The sequence below is a fragment of the Nansenia antarctica genome (genome assembly GCF_963989245.1).
Source record: "Nansenia antarctica genome assembly, chromosome: 15".
NCBI classification, from domain to species: Eukaryota; Metazoa; Chordata; class Actinopteri; order Argentiniformes; family Microstomatidae; genus Nansenia; species Nansenia antarctica.
In genome coordinates this window covers 19975190-19990599 of record NC_137685.1, presented here as the reverse complement: position 1 = coordinate 19990599, position 15410 = coordinate 19975190, and the positions used below count along the sequence as shown (strand labels likewise).

The 15410-nt window shown below is 42.0% G+C and overlaps 1 long non-coding RNA gene across 6 annotated transcripts; it reads left to right on the top strand.

Moving 5' to 3' along the window:
- The first annotated feature begins 2560 nt into the window (after nucleotides 1–2560).
- On the top strand, nucleotides 2561–5662 carry LOC308170988. 6 transcript variants are annotated; one of them, XR_013937805.1, is made up of 8 exons: nucleotides 2561–2599; nucleotides 3147–3297; nucleotides 3842–3954; nucleotides 4035–4085; nucleotides 4397–4441; nucleotides 4525–4589; nucleotides 4711–4828; nucleotides 5036–5659. It is a non-coding gene; the product is annotated as an uncharacterized lncRNA (long non-coding RNA). The 6 variants fall into 6 exon arrangements; XR_013937808.1 differs by having other exon boundaries at nucleotides 4397–4828; nucleotides 5036–5104; nucleotides 5198–5255; nucleotides 5535–5622; XR_013937804.1 differs by having other exon boundaries at nucleotides 4397–4828; nucleotides 5036–5104; nucleotides 5535–5662.
- The last annotated feature ends 9748 nt before the right edge of the window (nucleotides 5663–15410 follow it).

Sequence of the window (15410 nt, the reverse complement as noted above, 5' to 3'; positions counted from 1 at the left end):
CTCTGCTCTATCATTTCTAATAACCCCCTCCTAGCTGAATCTGTCTTAAAACTATCTACTCTATAAACATCCATCTTAGTGCAAAATACATTAAAGTCACCCACCAAAATACAATTCCCTGTGCAGTGCAAACCCAGTTCTACAAAAAAATCCCTCTTTTCAACCTCTCTATTTGGTGCATACACATTGATTAATCTAAACATAACATTATTTATATTAAATTCTATCCCTATTACTCTACCCTTCCCGTCATTCAAAACCTCTCTTACATTCTCTACCCTATTCTCTTTAATTAATATTGCTACCCCACATGATTTGTTTGTCCCATTATTTGCAAACAGCATACCCCTCCATTTCCCCTTGATTTCTGTAATTTTGGTGTCTGTCCACTTTGTCTCCTGCAGTATCAGAAAATCAGATGTGAAAGTCACCAGCACCTCCTCCAGCTTCTCCATATTGTTGAGCCCATTGATGTTTATGGAGGAAAGCGTGACCATTGAAAACAAGTGTAGGAGGATAAACATGTTTACTACCATTTTAATTTTATTTCTTGTTTCCCTCCGCTTTCTGCTGCTTTGACTTGCGCTTTAGTTTCCCCTCTAACAGCGCCCTCTTCCTCCCTCCCACTATCGTCAACAGCTCAGACTCGTCTTGCTCCCCGCACCCATCGTCACTGACACTTGTTAACATCTTTTCAGATGTTTTCGGGGGGGGGCTTACGGATACGGCCCCTCGCCATTCCGACTCGTTGTTCATGGGGGTTCCCTCCTTTGATTTGTTGCCTGCCTCTTGTGCTTCTTTCGGGCGCACGACTCTCGGGGGCAAAGGCTCTTGTTGGGAACCTCTCCCCCCGGTCGTCTGTGCGCTCCCTTGCAACTCCGATGCCTGGGTTACCCCCATAAAGCTGTCGAGGCTCGACCCCATGCCCCCCCCCCCCCACTCTCTCCTGTCAGTCCCGACCACCTCGTACTCTGAGTTTCTGACACAGTCTGAGCTGTCAACGATACTCCCTCCTCCATCCCCTCTTCCTCCTCTCCCTCGCTCTTCTCTTCCTCTTCTCCCTCTCCCTTCTCTCCCTCTCCCTTCTCTTCCTCTTCCCCCTTTCCCCCCTTCCCTTCTTCCTCCCTCTGTCTAAAAACAGTGGATGGACTCGTCACTACTTCCTCTTCCTCCCTACACTTACATTGGGATTCCAGGTCCCCACACCCCCTGCACTTGTTTTCAAAAGTCGCGCATTCCCTCGCATAATGCCCGCTGAGCCCACACCTTCTGCACCTGAACTCGGGACATTCCTGTAGGATGTGCCCTGGCTGCAGACACATCCTACACACCTTCACCTGTCTGTCATGAATCACCCGAAAGAAATCAGACCCATTGTCCGTCTCGAACTTGGTCGAGTACGGCAGTGACTTAACAACATCATTGAATTTCACCTTAACAAAACGTGTACCTTCGCAAATGCTGGTCCCCGGCCACATCCTCCTCTTTATCGGGGAGACCGCTTGCACCCCCCAGTCCGATAGTTTCCGTAAAATGTCCCCGTCTTTGGTGTAGACCGGCAGCCCGATGAAGGAAACCACCATCTCGTCCCCGCACAGCTCCCTCGCCATGACCCTCGTCTCCTTGATCTTGAAGCCGTCGAGCAGCCTCTCTTTCCCCTTCGGATGGCTCATCGTGACTTCGTATTTGTTTAATCTGATGTAGCGACAGCCCACGACGAGCCCGCACACCTCCTTCGTCGCCTGGAGCAGCGCCATCATCGTCACCTTCTCCTCGCCGACCAGCTCCACCGCCACCGTCAACTCCTTGCTGTAGGCCGGCTCCTCTCTCTCCTCTCTCCTCTCTCCCTCTCTCTCCTCTCTCTCCGCATTCGCCCTCGCTTCCGCCGCCTGCTTCTTCCTCGCTATTCTCTCTCTCTCCTCTCTCTCTCCATCTCTCCCTCTCTGTCTCTCCATCTCCTCTCTCTCTCTCTCCTTCTTTCGCCATGCCGGTGTCCGTTTTCTTAGTCGTGTCGTCTGTCGTTCCGAGTTCTTTTACCATGTTTGAGCCGTCCGTGTACAAACAAAACGAAAAAACAAAAATATCCCCCCTAACAGCAAGCTGCTGGGGGAATAAACTCTTACACACTGACTCTCCTTTCACTCACACAAACTACGCAAATATTCAAACACCAAACTCTCATGCACACAATAATTTTCAAAACGCTCCCGCTGCTATCCCGCTCTACGACAGGTCGTATTCAGGCTAGTATGGCCGTGAGCAACAGGACCATGACCCTAAGCATCCATATGCCTGTGCCTGGAGCACTCTTGTTCATGGAACTTTATTATATAAGCACTCTATTTGTGGGTAGACTATGCACAAGGTGTCCTGGATGAAGGGAGAAGTTAAAATCGCTCTGAGAGCGCCGGAGCGCACACTGGGTGCAACGTCATACTATAGTATCCATCTGCGCGCAACAAATCCAACACCCGGAAATGTGTTGGGCCACGTCATCGTAAGCGCGTCGGTAAAAGAAACCGCGAGGATCCGCGAGATTTTGAAGGATCTGATAGTACGAAGAAGAAGAATTACAAGTACAATGGCAAATGCAGCTCAGGTGAGAATTGAATTTCGAAATATTATTAATGAACATGTTATAGTTTTCATATATGTATTTATTATTTAGGTTGTTGCATGTGTTACGCATTTGGCTGTAGTTTTGTTCATCTAATTGGGTAATTCTATGTGGTTTAGCGTTATCAGATATGAGATTAGATTCAACTTTATTGTCATTGCTGAGTACAAGTACCAACAACAAAATGCAGTTATGCATATAACCAGAAGTGCAAATAGTGACAAAACAAAGATAAACATGTACAGCCGGCAGGGCTAAAAAACGCCGCGCTCAGGTGGGGGGAAGGGAATGACTTTCACGTGGTAATTATTACAACTAACACTAAGTTAAAGATGAACTATATGCTATTTTCGAACTTTGGTAGTGTGTTCACTGTTGTATGTAGGTTGCACATATAATATTTTGAGCTCAGGTCACATATTTTCAAGCAAGATGAATTAAAGGAATGAAATATTCAATTTAAAGGAAATGAAAGTTATTTGGAGTCACATTCGATACATTCACCTAATTATATTTTATTCTTCCATAGACCAACATGATGTTTCCAGATGGACAATATCCTGCGCTTAAGAGATTGGACTTGGACACATTCCAGTGTCCATGTTGTCACAAGGCAGGGAAGTACCCTGCTCTTCTATCTCATATGCAGTTCCACCATAGTTCTGCTGTGAAATATGGAGGTAAGTCCACCTATATATTATCATGTCATCATTTGAATTTTAAATGGTGTTAATGTGTTATTTCTGTGCCCCAGCACATCCTTGGTGTAAATTAGTTTTAGATCAGACATTGTGGGCTCATTTGATGTTTGTGTGAGCTTTCACATTCCACATTAGATTTATATTACGGTTCTGACCTGTTAGCAACGCTGAATTAATTACCTAATGTGGGTTTAATTATGAATTCAAATGCAAAAGTTCAAGTTATAGGCATGGACCCTATGTTATCGAATTTTTATTTAATAAAAGTTTGGGCATTTAGCAGACGCCTGTTTCCAAAGCGACTTTTAATCAATACATTTGACTAAGCAAGTGAATCATCAATTCACCAGTCGTAGCAGGAAGAGTAATCTACCTCAGACCAGGGGTCTATTATTTGTTAGTGACATGATTATGTATTGTTCTCACAAACACCTTTTTTCAAATTATGTATTTACAAAAATACAACTTATTGGTATGTTTCTAGTAGGCCTATCTTCTAAATCACTTTCTTTATTTCTTTTAGGATATGCTTTTTATAAATGCTTTTTATAAATTTATAAATGTATAAATATAAGGGGTGTTGCTGAGAAAATTGTTGCGGGATCCTGGACAGAGAAGACTGGTCTGGATTTGGAGGTATTGTTTGAATGTTACTATCATATTATAGCTATAGTCATAACTACCTACTATTCTCTAACTAACTTTTCTTCGTACAGGGGCTTCCGAGGCAGACCAGTGGCAATGACTGTGGTGTCTTCATGATAATGGTGAGTTATGGTAATGCCACCAAGTGATATGGCACACTTGATTGTTCCTTAAAACCATCAAAAAAATGTGTAAATGTATGTAACAATGACTGACCACCACTTAGACCTGACCAACATTCTGTTTGTGCATTTGCAAATAAAAAGGTGTGCAATAAAAGGTATTAAGGAACATTCATGTGTGCAGACCTCTCATATCACTTTCCTATGGAGTTATCAGCCATGTACATTTCATTGGATGCGTGTGACTACCTTCTCACTGAGTTATAAGCTGTCACATGGTAATCTTGTCTTTGTGTCTTTTCTCATTACAGTATGCCTGGTATTTCGCCATGGAGGCTACCTTTGACTTCAGCATTGTAAGTATTAAGAAAACAAGAACCCATTATATCAATATGCTATAAGACTTTGAATGCAAATTGAGTAACTGCTCTTTCTTTAGGATGACATGTCTCTCCTGAGAAGGTGGTGGTGTATTGTCCTGGTGGAAAACCTTGGGCTGGAAGGGTATGCTGCAGTGCTACAAAAATAATAATTGTATTTGTACATTTATTATCAAGAGGACTTTGGGGTAACACCTGGCCCTACAATTCAACCTTCCGGTGAAGATAATGTGTGTTAATTTCAGATATGGAAGGAAGTTTGCTCACTTTAGTGAGGAAGGCAGAGCGACCCTTCACGACAGTGTCCCACCTGTATTCAGGACCTATTCAAGTGTTAAAAGGAGTCATGCAAGCAACACCATGGTCAGTGCATCTCTCACTAAGTATCTATGACCGTGTGCCTGTTTCTGAATGGGCTACTGCTCCTAAAACACATACTCCATGCAACTTTATGGCACATGCAATATGTTTAGTGGTACTGTGTCATTCTGAATCCAGCCTGGATCTCTTTTTGAAGTAGTTAACCCTTTCATGTAAAACATACTGGCAATAATGGTGGACTCTGTACAGATGCCACTGGACACTGACGAGGACCACACGTACTTCAAGAGGCCTTACAGCTTTCCTCCTAAAGAATTGGTTAGTGTGAATGAAGTTTATTGCATACAAACATACTATCCACCATTCACAGCTGTACACATAGTCATGCTTATGTGTGTATCCTGTTACCAGGGACAAAGATGTCAGAAGCCTGGAAAGTGAAACCACACTTTCTATCAGGACACTTGAGGTAGAATGATCAAGGAAAGAAAGTGACTCATTCAGTACTTAACTGCACCTTTTCATTGTAACATGGTTAAGCACTGTATTATTATTTTAGGAAAGGGCTCAACAAGTCCAACACCAACGAAGAGTGACCAATGACTTGTTAGTGCATTGCATTTGCAATGCATTTTGGAAACATGAGGAGAGTGCTAATACAATTTCCATGACAGTTTGCAACCACTGATGAATGTGAGTTTCTTAAATTAATTATTAATCACTTCTTTATAACATTTTGTCTCAACAGTGAGAAGCAGCTGTCTCACCATTATATGGTCGAAAATGTGAGAAGAAAAGGAAGCTGAAAGACCATAGAGACAATGTTGAAAGAGCACTTGTGCTAAAGTGCAATCAGCAATGATGTCTTGATTGAAGCGCATTGAGTCGTATCTTGTGAGATGCGCTATACAAATAAAGCTTGAATTGATTTGATCCCTTGTACACTTTTTTTGGGCATTTGTGTTGCAACACACCTGTACATTCTGCACTCTACCCTGTTAGGCCCTTATTTTACTCTAGACAGAAGGGTTGTAACACTTGTTATTAATTCCATTTGGTATACCTCATAAACTTTCTTGCATTTCTGGTGTTTGCATTTTACATATTCTAAATATATGCTATCTACATGTCGCACTGGATGGGGTTATTGCTGTTGACTCATCAGAAAGTAAAGACTAATTCACAGAGTGTATGAAGATTCCAGTAAGGGTTTTGTGAAGGAGCCCTAGTGCTGTTGACATCAGAAATATAATGTTTTATTTAGCTCATCAGTGTGCACTCAGCACCATGGACACCTCCAGCCCAGCACCTTGCACCACGGTTCCTGCCCTGCTCCATGGATTACAACGATGATCGCCTGACCCTTGCCTGACTCCACCAAGTCCTTTGCCTGACCCCTCAAACCTGTTTGACCTAATAAAGTCCCACACCTGGGGTCATTGACATTCTTTTATTTATATACAGTTAGGTCTGGAAGTATTTGGACAGTGACACAATTTCCATAATTTTGTCTCTGTATGCCACCACAAAGGATTTGAAATGAAACAATCCAGATGTAATTGAAGTGCATTTTACAGCCTAAGGATGGCCTGTTTCAGTTGCATTGAGAGCTCTGTTGACTGCATGTTGTGCGTATACAGCAACAGCCTCCAAATGCAAATGCCACACTTGGAATCAACTCAGACCTTTTACCTGCTTAATTGATAAAGAAATAATGAAGGAATAAATAGCCCACACTGGCCCATGAAACAGCTTTTGAGTCAATTGTCTAATTACTGTTGGTTATTATACATAAGAGCTATAATTCATAAACCCTTCCTTCAATTTGGATGTGAATACCCTTAACCTAAAGCTGAGAGTCTGCACTTTAAGCCCAGTAAATTCTGTTGGAAATCTCATATAAGATACGTTAGATCCAAAGTATCAAGGAGTATTGCAGTATTGTGCAGGGCAAAACATATTCTGGAACAGAGGATGTTGTATACTCTATATTGTTGTCTTGTCTTACCCTATTTGAGTTACTGTGTGGAGATATGGGGAAATGAATATAAAAGCACTTTAAACCCATTGATTACACTACAGAAAAAAGCTATGAGGATTTTGATTGATTGATTGAAAACTTTATTAGAAGATTTGCAGAAGTAGGTACATGAAAGTACTTATTACATACAAGGTCAACTAACAGGATAAAAACCCAAGAAAGCCACTGGCTTATTTCAATTGGGGTCCTTGATTCTCAATTCATCGTTACATGTAAGACCGACAAAACAAACTAGTACTATCTACAAGATAATACAGACAAATAACTATTACTATCTACAAGATAAAAATACATCCATCATGGGAAGAACAATACAACAAAACATCAGGTATGTACAGCGGGTAGGGCAGGTGGGGACATACACCACAGGTGGGGGCGGGGGACAAAACACAAAGTATGTACAGTGGGTAGTTCGGGTCTTTTAATCTGATTTTTGATTTAGAGGGTCCAGTTACGGATTGCAGCCTCCTGTAAATGTTTTTTGAGAGTGGTTTTGAAGGTGGGCAGTGTTTTGCACTCCTTTAAGATTATAGGAAGGGCGTTCCACATTTTTACTGCAGTACAGATTGTACATGAGGTCGGATATCGTGATCACACTAATAACTTGTTCCTAATGTCAAAAATATGAAGAAAATATGAAGGAAAGCAGAAATATTGCTCTATTGCTCTATTTAAAAAAAGGTTTAAATTATTTTTAATGAAAAAGTATTAGAACGGATGATACTGAAATATATGTATTAATTAATTGGATTATATAATGTAAGCATAATTGTTCAGTATAAACAGGGGTAGGACAGGCTTCTTCCTACTCCTTTTCGAACAATTGATAGGACTGTACTCTACATATTAGTTTTTTTCCGTAGTTTTCACCGTAGTAAGGCCGTAGTAAGGCGATTCATGGTTTACTCCTAGTGTATCCATCTGCGCTGCGCGCATCAAATCCATCACCCGGAAATGTGATGTACCATACGTCATCATACCGCGCCTGCATATTTGCATAACACATTTCCGGGTGTTGGATTTGTTGCGCGCAGATGGACCCTACTCACGTCATAAGGGACCAGGTAATTTGATTGGACAAGAGGCATTCCATGAGTGCTGATCATATTTCCAGGGCGAATTTACGAACGCAGCTAGCGAACAGAAGGCGCAAAAAATCGTCAGATCAGATATATAAACGTGTTATTTTGGTAAACTGGACACATTTTGGGAATATATGTGGTTACTTTCTCGCCTGAAAACATATTAAAACTTCATAAAATGACATGTTAACACTTGTAAAGCCAAAATTACATATTTTAGCTAATGGAGGTTTAAAATGGAGGTTTAAATTCGCCGCTCCCGGCGGATGCATAATGGTCGGCTGGTTTTCGGATACTACTATACTACAGTATTATTATGAATTTAGTAGGTAGTATGCAGTATATACTCATTGAGTATGCTAGTACGCTATTCCGAACACAGCCAATGTTTATCGGAGGAGAGAGGATGTGATGTCACCATGCCCTGAGCACTTCCTGTGCCCCCCTGAGACCACGCCCACCACTTCCTTATCATCTGTTGATGTTACCTCGATGGCGTTACCATGGAGATGTAATCTGTCAGAATATATCGACATTTATCCTCAAACTGACTCTTATCAAAGTATGGTTGCTTGCCTCTACCATGGAGAGGCTTCTATCACGCATGTCTGTGTTTTGATGTTTTCTGTTTCTACATTTGGGCTGGGGTAGGTCGGAAGGACTTAGAGAGGTTGAAGATGCTTTTGACACTCGTTTCTAGGTGATGGGGATTAGTACCGCTCTCCCGCTGGTCTGCGCTAGAGAGGGTCACTAGTTTAAAGACTTCTGCCAGAGAGTCCAAATGTTAGTTCCTGTAAGGGGTGTCCATACTGTCCAATGAATCAGATCTTGGTAGGTGTGAAAGTCCTGTGGGGGGATTTGGGGGATGTGGCTAAGTTTCTCAATGGAGTTGTTTAGGTTGTTGAGTCTGGTTTTATGGTTATGAGGTAAATGGACAGAGTAGTTAATTTTAGGGACTAGGATTGTTTCCATTACTTAATTAGCAAATAAAGTAAATTAAACTATTAGAAAGTAAGCTTTACTTACCTATTATTGTGAATATTTTTTTTTAAAGGTTGAAAAAGGCCAGGAAAATATGTTTTTAATTGATTTTTGTGGACAGAAATGTCTACGCTAATTCTTGTGGGAAGGTCTGGAATCTGTGGAATCTAAGTAATTGGGACTTTACTAGGCCTCTGAAGGTGTGGGGAGGATGGAAACTAGTTCGGTGGAGGAGGGAATGGGTATCAGTGTCCTTAAAAAACACTTTAATATCCAGTTTACCTGTTAGGGGGAAATTATTTCCTTTGAAGGTTGTGGTGTCTAGGAAATCAATGGAGTTAAAATCAAGGCTATGTTTGAGGGTAATGGATTTGTGGTGGGAATTTAGTATATTAGCGAATTCCTTGAATTCTTCCCTGGAGTAAGGCCAAATGCCCCAGATGTCGTCTAAGTACCGGAGGTAGTAAGATGGTTTGAGGGGGCAGAGGGGGAGGATGGTCCTTTCCCATTCTGCCATATAGATGTCTGCCAGGGCTGGGGCAAATTTTTTGCCCATGGCTACTCCCTTGATCTGCAAGTAGGTTTGGCCATTGAAGTTGAAATCATTTTTGGTAAGTGCTATTTCCAGGAGTCTCATAATTTGAAAGTCCGGTCGACCCACTACCGGATTCTCCAATAGGCATTTGCGGACTGCCGCTAACCCTGGTGCAGTTTCGATGTTAGTATATAGGCTGTCTACGTCCATTGAAAAGAGTAGGTCATTGGGGCCCAACTGGGCTGATTTAACTTTGGCTATGAAGTCGTAAGTGTCTTTAACATAGCTAGAGTGAAGAGTAGCTAGGGGGTTAAGGAAATGATCAATATATTCTGAAATACCATAGGTCTCGCTGCCGCAGTCTGAGACTATGGGTCTGCCCGCTGGTATCTCAAGGGGCTTAGGCCACGAGGAAGGGGGTTTATGGATTTTAGGGAGGAGGTAAAAGCATCTGGCTTGTGGATCTACCTCACCGGCCAGGTAGCGTATTTGTTTGTCATTAATGTGGCCTGTGCCGTGTAATTCTGACAGTATGTCAAAGATTTCTAAGGCAGTGTTGGGGAAGATAGGTGCCGCTAGTTTTGTGTAATATTGTGGTAAATTTAATTGTCTTTCGGCTTCAGTGATGTATTGGTCTCTGTCCAAAACGACGACCACTGAGCCTTTATCTGCCGGTTTGATGATTATGTGTGGGTCATTTTGGAGTAATTTGAGGGCTGAGACTTCTTCTGGTAGTAGGTTGGGGGTTTCCCGGAGAAGGGGCATGGAGGAGATGCCTTCGTCATCCGCTTGCCTCAGACAGGATAGTAAATGGGGGAGTTGGGTGTAGGAAGGTTCCCAGGTGGATTTGGGTAGGAACCGGGGGATCTCTACTGTGTTTTCGGGGTCTTTATCAAAGAAGGCTATTAATTCTAGACGCCTGTGGTAGGAGAGAGCCTCCGTTTGTAATCGCGTGCGAGACCTCTTGGTTACGTCGAGGGTGGGGATAAAGGAGAGGCCCCTTTTGAGTAGGGAAATTTGGGCTGGGGTAGGTCGGAAGGACTTAGAGAGGTTGAAGATGCTTTTGACACTCGTTTCTAGGTGATGGGGATTAGTACCGCTCTCCCGCTGGTCTGCGCTAGAGAGGGTCACTAGTTTAAAGACTTCTGCCAGAGAGTCCAAATGTTAGTTCCTGTAAGGGGTGTCCAATGAATCAGATCTTGGTAGGTGTGAAAGTCCTGTGGGGGGATTTGGGGGATGTGGCTAAGTTTCTCAATGGAGTTGTTTAGGTTGTTGAGTCTGGTTTTATGGTTATGAGGTAAATGGACAGAGTAGTTAATTTTAGGGACTAGGATTGTTTCCATTACTTAATTAGCAAATAAAGTAAATTAAACTATTAGAAAGTAAGCTTTACTTACCTATTATTGTGAATATATTTTTTTCAAAGTTGAAAAAGGCCAGGAAAATATGTTTTTAATCGATTTTTGTGGACAGAAATGTCTAAGCTAATTCTTGTGGGAAGGTCTGGAAGAAAGGGATGCTGCATGGCCTCCAGAGAGACATGTGACAAATTCAAACACTGCTATTGGTTCCTTATGGCCCTGCCTCTTTTTCTAAGTATTGCATCATAACTGGGGATGCATTGTGTGAATGTAAAAGGCCAATAATGGCTAGAGGCAACAAGGTGCCATAGATGGTTAAAGACAGTCACGAGCACATGTCTATGTGACCACAGCGCTTTGAGTTGCATTTCATGTACGAAAGGCGCTATATAAATAAAGCTTTACTTACTTTACTTACTTACACAGTCGTGACCACATACTGGCGCAAAGTGCTGCACGAGGCAAGAGACCAGCCTTAGCTAGCTAACTAACAACCACTTTGTACTTCATACATTAGCTAATAGAGTCATCGTTGCTTCTGTAGTCTACAGTTAAAATGCATTGCTTTAGATGTATTAATTACTAACTGGCTAATATTATTGAACATTTAAACATCGCGTTAGAACAGGCGGCCTGTCTAAACTAGCTCGCTAAAATCACAACTGGTGGCAACTGGACTTGAAACCATCTCATGTGGCTCAATTAAAAGCTTATATTCTTTAATTACTTTGACAGTGATTATCTGGCAGCATGTAAGGTCATAAACATCGTGTAGCTAGCTCTATTTCCTCACAGAACGCCTTAGATGTACTTACATAGAAGTGACTTCTTTCAAATCTGATCAACTGTCTGCGATACGAATTGTATCAGGTCATTTGTAGGGCTTCTCACCCCTGAGTATCACTGCGCACGTCATACAATTCTCGTGTCATTCATTGGTTCACAGAATACTGAATTCTATAAATATGTTATTTATTGAATACACGGGCAGCATTTTCGACTCAAAGGAAGTAAAACAAATGTCTTACTATACACTGTACACATACTCATTGTATAGTTATATAGTAGGCTATACAGTTGGGTAGGAGAGAGAACTACTTTTTGGTAGTATAACGGCGCAGTAATCACTACGACCACGGACATTTCGGGGAGAGCTCTACCTCCCCTTTTCGTAATCAAGTCACATGCGATTTGCTCCAATCTAAAATATGTCCACTAGTTGGTATAGTCCGGTTAATATGTGAAAAAATAGTTAACTTTTTCATAAAAGCACAAAACTTGGTACACTTGTACAGTTTGGGGTGCTGAACATTTTCAGACGTGGAGCCCTCGCAAAAACCCCTCCTAGTGGCCATGGCGGGCATTTTCCTTTCCGCCATAGCCCAATTGTGTATTTTGCTTCATATCTCCTGAACCAAACATGATAACACAGAACAAATGATGTATACCCCTATGTTTTGAAGGTCAATGATTAAAATGATACCATACACAACATCATGAAGTGTTCAGGTGGCCATGGCGGGCATTTTCCTTTCCGCCATAGCCGAATAATGTATTTTGCTTCATATCTCCTCAACCAAACATGATAACTTAACACTGAACAAATGATGTCTACCCCCATGTTTTGAAGGTCAAGGATTACAATGATACCATACACAACATCATAGTTGATAAGATGAATTACATACTGTATTCATTACAGTAATTGTCACTCAATATTTAATTTAATGTTTTCTTGTGCTACCCGAATTAAGAAATGAAAGTAATAATCAAATTATGTGGAATGTATATTTTTTTTTATCTTGTTATATGTATTAAGATGTACAGTAGCATTAAACTAGAAGACATGTTTTGATGCTGCTTATGATTGCATTCCGTAGTCCCTCTCTGGTCCGTCTCATCAACATCATTTGTTTTGATGTAGCCAAGATCAATGGGAAATGCCTGTTTTTGTGGAAAAGCACATAACAGAGCTGAACATGGATTCTGGATGGACATACTGCATCTAATTTCCTCTGGATGTTCAAAGGGGAAAGTGAAATGTGTGGTTACTTTTCCCCAGAAATTGATGTTCTGAAGTCAATGTTGTGCTTGTATGAAAGATATGATTTGAATTCACTATGTTGGCTGATAAGGATAATGGAAGGAAGTTTAGACAGTAAAACTACATATGTTACCTATGGTTGCCAGCCAATGCCCTCTTACTACTGAGTCAACTCTCTTTATTTGTGACAACCAGACTAGTGCAGAACACAAGAGGCAGATGGAGAGTAAAACCCAAAGCTGGGTGTATTTATTGATTCCGGGGAATAGGGGCAGAGCTTCTATGAAGCAGGCAGATCAGGAGGGTCAGCAAGCAGGGCAGGCAGGTAGAGAGGGCAGGCAGGGCAGGGCAGTGCAGGCAAAGAGGGCAGGCAAGTTCACTCCAAAGTGCTCTTCAGGTAGCTGCTCCCCTCTCACAGGTAGTAGAGGAAGTCATCAAGGTTCATGTTGGGCTCTCTGTGGATGCTCTGTCCCACCAGGAAAGCAAGCTTGTGGGCATACTGGCAGGGTGCAGGCACTCGGATGATCCCCTGAAATAATTGGGGGAGACAAAATCAACGACAATTTATGCATCAAAAAACAACTTGCATGCCTGAAATGGGAAAACCATATGTAAATACAGTATGTTTGATTTCATAACCAATATGGATACATCAGTAGGTTTAAGATGTGTTTCAATGTGAACTACACCCTGTTCATGCCTGCATTTGAATTACTGACCAAGAGAATAGTTTAAGCAGACTTTTACCCTGTAATTTTGTGCATTTGTTGTTTTCATTATTCTAAAGTAGACATATCCACACACAAAGAATCATGTTATAAAACAATCTCTGAGTAAATATATCTCGCTTTGAATGCCCTGATGTTCCAAACTCCCAAGATCCCCCCCTCTTTCCCCGTCACAACAGACCTCACGTTTTGATAGCTATGATGCAGCTGCACACGAAATAATGAAAGTTCGGGTAAACCTCCCCTTTAAAACTACTACTGGAAAGACAACCCAGCATACCTGCCAGTTGAAGTACATGTGGCAGAGTTTGTAGGTCAGTTGCTGCATGTGGTCAGGCTTCAGTCCACTGCTGTCATACACCACATTGTAGTGGGTTGGGGAGACGCTTCCCTGTCTAACAGCTTGGCTGACAATGAAGAAGTCGTACCTGAAAATGGGAAATTGCAACTGTAGCCACCGTTTTAAGACTGGATAAAGCAGACATAGCACATCTCTGAAAAAACAACATATTTTCTGAATTGCGTATTGAATCAATACGATTCTGGGCGGGTGACCTCAGTGTCGATGACTGTTCCAGGGGGTGGGTTGGCCATCTTGCCGCCAATTTGGGCAAAGAACCTGGAACTGATCCGCTTCTTCACAACCACCACTGTGAGTTTGGGTCTAGGAGGGGAAGAGAGAAAATACGATCAGAATGATTGGTGATTGAATGTGTTAAAGGGAACCCTGGTTATTAAGACACAGTGTTTCCTCTATATGCATTGATTCGTGGCGGGCCGCCACAAATACATTTTCTCCGCCACTAATTGATTCAGGCTGCGCAGCGAGGAATTATGATCGGAGAATAGAAAAAGAAAAAGCAGATTTAAGCTAGATTTAGGCCGCTTTCAGACCTACATTTCGTTCCGATTTTGTTCCGATGTTGCAATTAACCTCGTCGGCAACACGCTTGCAAAGCAATTTTGTGATTGGTCAGAATTTTGCGGATTTCAGGAAATCCCTCTCCTCTCCCTTCGCCCGTCGCCGGTCCCTTTAATCCCGTATCCTAATCGAAAATGCAACATCAGCGACGACTGTGGGTTATTGCATTTACTGCTGTTCTCTGGTTCATGTGCTTATACCAGTGCTCAGTATACAAGTATTTTAAATGAACATTCGTAATGTAGTCTCTGATGTTCATGGTCAACTAAATCAGCCTATTTTGTGAAACAAATAATGTTCCCGCAAATGGGTTAACCGAGCAGCCTCGCACCTAACGCTAGCATCGAACTATTCATAGCATAAACGTTGGTAAATGTCATAAACGACACAGTATTGGCAGGGGAAAAGAAGGGGAGTCGAATTTTTATTGACAACGGATGCTGGAAAAACATGCAGCTAAAATTCAGGGAACATTTGGACAATAAGAGACACAAGGTGTGGTCGCATGGTCTAATTACAGGGCAATATGCGCGGGGCAAAAATTATCTATAGCCTCTAAAATCACCATGAACAGAACGGCAGAGGTACGGGTAAGCAGGGCTCATGTCGGTGTCATCAAAGGTCAAAGTTGGTTTTCTTTAACTCAGCTGATAGCATTACCTTGCTGTTGGTTGTTTACCGAATGCTCCATCTGACTGTCACACTGTGATTTTACTTGTGTAAACAGTTAATGAGTAACGTTAGACGGTTTTGTGCGTGTACTCTCATGTAGGCTTGCAATACTTTGTATTGATGAGCTGATCTTTCATTGTGACTGTCAGTCGCAAGTTTATATTCTACGGATGTTGTTCAGTGCTGTATGCGCGTTCCCGGTTCCCTGTGTACTTCATATTCGATGAGCTGATGATCTTTCTCTGTGTGTGTGTGTGT